Genomic DNA, 4,544 nt, shown 5'->3' with positions numbered 1-4,544 from the left:
ACCACGGTTGACCAGGAGATTGATCCTGGAGGAATACAGCCAGAATGCCGTTTAGAAGTGAGGATGGTGATGCTTTGGCTTGCTTACTTTTGACACATCATCAGGGAAGACAAATTACCACGTGTTTGACCAGTGGAAATGAGGGAAAGCCTGAACAAGAGGGGCTGGCACAATAGCCGCAAGAATGGATTGAAGCCTACTCACCATCGTGGAGAAAACGGCACAGGAGCGACATTGTGTTCTGTTGCGCGTCAGGGCACCATGCGTCAGAGCTGACTCGACATCAGCTTATAACTGCCACTACCAGCTACGAGATCGTTTTCTGGGTGTGGGATGCTGTTGAATGCCATCAAGTCCATGCTGACCCAGAGCGGCCTTCTGCCCAACAGAATGAAACACTGCTCAGTCCTGCGCCGTCCTGCCAACAGCCACGGTGTCAAGTCATCTTCTTCAGAGCCTTCCTCTTCTTCACTACCCTTCTCCGTGACCAGAACCATTGGATACTGGCTGTTATTATTATAAGAGCTAGAACTTCCATTCTCGTGGAATAGGGTGAGGATGGCAACTTCCTTGGACAAGACCAAAATACTGGCCCTTGGTCAGGGGTCAGAGGGGTTCCCCGCTGCAGAGAGTGCTGGTCCTTCTCCCACCATGTCCCTCTCCACAGGGCCAGATGTCCACAGAGCCACGTTGCCATGGCCTCCTTCCTCCCCACTCCTTCAACCCACGCTGGGATCCTGGAATCTCCTCCCAAATGGTTTGAGTGTGAGACTTCCGGTAAAGATGGCATCTTGGAGAGATGCATGACGCAGACCCTCCTCAACAACAATATGTAGAAAAGGACTCTGGGTCTCCACATCTGAAGGATGAACAGAACAGTACTGAGGATCCGATCTAGCTCACCCAGAGGATGATGGCACCCCTCCCTGCACATTCCTACGACGGTACTGAAGGAAGAAGCCCATGCTGCACCGAAGGCTTAGCACAAAACAAGGTCCATGCTTCGACACAATACCAAATGAAGTGTTCCCACAGACTGGTGAAGTCCTGGAAGCACGTGCTCGTCGGTGCCAAGAAATGTGGAAGACAGCTGTCTTGCCAAAGGACTGGAGGAGGTGCCTATCTGTGCCCATCCCAAGAAAAGCAACCCAAGCGGATCTGCACAGATTCAAGAGTATCATCAGGATCACAGGGAAGTCAAATGTTGCTGAAGGCCATTCCAGGATGAAAGAGTCCAACTCACTGCCTGGAGTCAATCCGGACTCATCGCGAGCCCCCGGGGGTTTCGGAGACTGTCCCTGTTCACAGGAGTGGCAAGCCCCACCCCCACCCCATCTTTCTCCTATGCAGCAGCTGGTGGTTTCGAACTGCTGACCCTGCAGAAGGAAGCCCAATGTCCCCACTACACCACCAAGGGGACCTGCCAGAAATTTGAGCTGGATTTCGAAGAGGACCTAGAACAAGGGGTATTCTTGCTTATAAGGGATATCCTATCAGATGCCTCTTGACTCAAAGCAGAGAATACCGGAAAGATGCTTACTTGGGCTTCACTGACTTTGTAAAGGCGTTCCACTGTATCGGTCACAGCACACTACGCACAGCATTGAGAAGAATGGGAATTCCAGAAAACTTCGCTGTGCTTGCTGGGAACTGGTACAGGGATCAAGAGGCCGTTGTTTGAATAGAACAAGAAAACACTGTGTGATTTTAAAGCAGGCACGGTGTGTATCCTTTTACCATCCTTGTCCTATCTGTATGCTGGGCAGAAAATGTGAAAAACTGGATTGGATATAGAAGAATGGGGCATCAGGATTGGAGGAAGACTCAGTCTCGCCGTGCTCCCTTTTAGGGAGCATTCCGGCTGTACTCCTCCTGAGGCAGATCTGTGTTCGGCTAGCAGTCCATGACACTTTGAACATTCTTGGCCAGCACCATCATCCAAATGCATCGATGCTTCTATGGTCTTCCCGATTCAATGTCCAACTTTCGCATGCACAGGAGGCAACGGACAATGTCATAGCTTGGGCAGTGACAGGATTAAGATAATTTAACAACCAGTGTTCTGCCCTAATGACCATCATAGTATACAAAAGCTATACGGAAAGGTAGTTTATGATTTCATACAGTTAGTAATTAAATAAGAACAATAAAGAGGTACACAAACTAGGTTATGTTATAAGAAAGACTTTTAAAATATTAAATAATACCTGACCAAAAAAACCCTGTTGGAGATATTTCCACGTTGCTTCTTGATTGGTACCCTCACTCGCAATATTCTTTGCTTTTATTTACACGACATCAGCTGTGTGATTTATCCTTAACTATCTTTTCACTGTGGGAGTAGGATCTCACTCCTTTAAAAGTAAGCCCATGGGACAATAGTCATTATTTGATATATTAGAAGCAGGCAACTTCTCTGAACATATCACGTTCGTCTTTGAAAACCCCCTTTGTGTTTCTGCTGAACTTCCAGAAATTTTTCTGACAATATTTTTAGCTCTTTGAACATTTTCATGAATTGCATCATTCATTCATAGTATCTCGTGAGAGTTGCACAAAGCAGAAGCAGAAGCAAATGACAGCGTGTTAACCTCTGGTTGTTTGGCACATTTTCTCTTTATGTTATCTATTTGTTTACTGAAGTAACAAGTGCAAGGGAGTAAAAATGTAGTATTTCATCAACGTACAATGATTACAGGTATAATTATTACATGTCAATTGTTACAATTCAATAATTATAAGTATATAAAAGTATACATATTACATGCATAGTTCTGTCTAATTTTTTTATACCCATGAATGGAATGTGCATTACTATGGGCACTTAGAATATCTATTGTGCAGATGAACATTAAAAAAAGAGTAAGGGATGTAAATTTGTGATTTCCACAGTGGGCGGCTGTCCGGTCACCCACCTTAGAGAGAACCCTAATTGCGAGTGCCATTTTAACAACAGCCAGGTCGCCAAACTCAACAAAAAAATTAAGCATCTGTTCTGTCGAACCAATGCGAACCAGCTGAATACCAATATCAATATTGGGCTCCGGTCAGGCACACCCTAGTCCTCAAAGTAACATCCTTGCTCTTCACCAGTTAAGGAGATCTTAGGGTGCAGATTTACCCAACGAAATGTGTCATTTGATCTCCTGACTGCTGCTCTCGTGAACATCGATTGTGGATCCAAGCAAGATGACATTCTTGACATCTGCAATCTTTTCTCCATTTATCATGATGCTGTTACCTATTGATCCATTTGGGAGGATTTGGTTTTCTTTACATTGCCTTGTAATCCATACTGAAGGCTGAAATCCTTGTTCTTCATCAGCGAGCGTTTCAAATTCTCCCTTTCAGCAAGCAAGGTTGTGTTATCTGCATCTCACAGGTTGTTAATAAACCTTTCTCCGATGTTATTTGCTTAGCATGCTGATTGAATAAGTGTGATGAAAAGATACAATCCCAACGCACACCTTTCCTGATTTTCAATCATGCAGTGTCCCCTGGTCCTGTTCACATGAAAGCCTCTTGATCCTTGTATAGGATCCTCATGAGGACTATGAAGGTTCTGGAATTCCATTCTTCTGAATGCTATCCTTAGCTGGTTATGTTCCACCCAATCCAATCATAATCAACCACACACAAGTAAATATCTTCTGGTATTCCCTGAAATCCCTGACAACTCCAATCTTTTCTCTGTTTATTACAATATTGTTTATTGGACTTTGTTTTCTTGACCTTGAGTACGTGCTTCAGGACTTCTTCCTTTTCAACAAGAAAGCTTGTGTCATCTACATATGGCAAGTTAGTCACTTCTCCATCATTAGATTTAGCGATTGGTCCATAAAATATGAATAATAGTCAAATTAGCTGGTCTTCCTTGTAGGGGTGTGGATATCACCCTACCGCAGGCAGCATTTATTCGAGGGGGACCTTGAAATGTTCTTGTTGACAATGAAAGTGATACCATTCCTTTGCAATCCCAGCACAGTGAGCCACGTGATCTTCTGATTCAACTATGGTCAACCCCAGTCCCTCTCAGCTCACTAATACCTAGGATATCAATCTTAATGCACTCCATTTCCTTTTTGATGGCTCGTGATTTTCTCACGCTCATACTTCATGCATGAGTATGACTACAGGAGTATGAATTAATCATACATGAGATGTTCTGATTAATAATGGATGTTTGTCGCTGTTTCTCCTTATATTAAGTCATGCTCCATCAGCAAATGAAGGTCCCGAAATCTTAGCTCCGTTCATGTCATTAAGGTTGATTCTACCTTGAGGAGGTAGCTCTTCCCCAGTCGTGTTTTGAATGTCCTTTGATCTGAGGGGCTTATCTTCTGGCACCCGATCAAAAGGTTTCCATCTCTACTCAGAAGGTTTTTGATGGCTACTTTTTTCACAAGTGGACAGTCTCTTCCTTCCTCTTCATCCGTCTTAGTCTAGAAGCTCCAGCGAAGTCTACCATGAAAGACCCTCCTGGCATTTGAAATTCCAGTGGCATCACTGGTAGCATCACAGCAGCCCTTCAAGCACCATAGCAG

Source organism: Echinops telfairi, unplaced genomic scaffold (genome assembly GCF_000313985.2).
Source record: "Echinops telfairi isolate 266 unplaced genomic scaffold, ASM31398v2 ScPeMD7_2;HRSCAF=8, whole genome shotgun sequence".
NCBI classification, from domain to species: Eukaryota; Metazoa; Chordata; class Mammalia; order Afrosoricida; family Tenrecidae; genus Echinops; species Echinops telfairi.
This window is presented reverse-complemented; position numbering follows the sequence as displayed.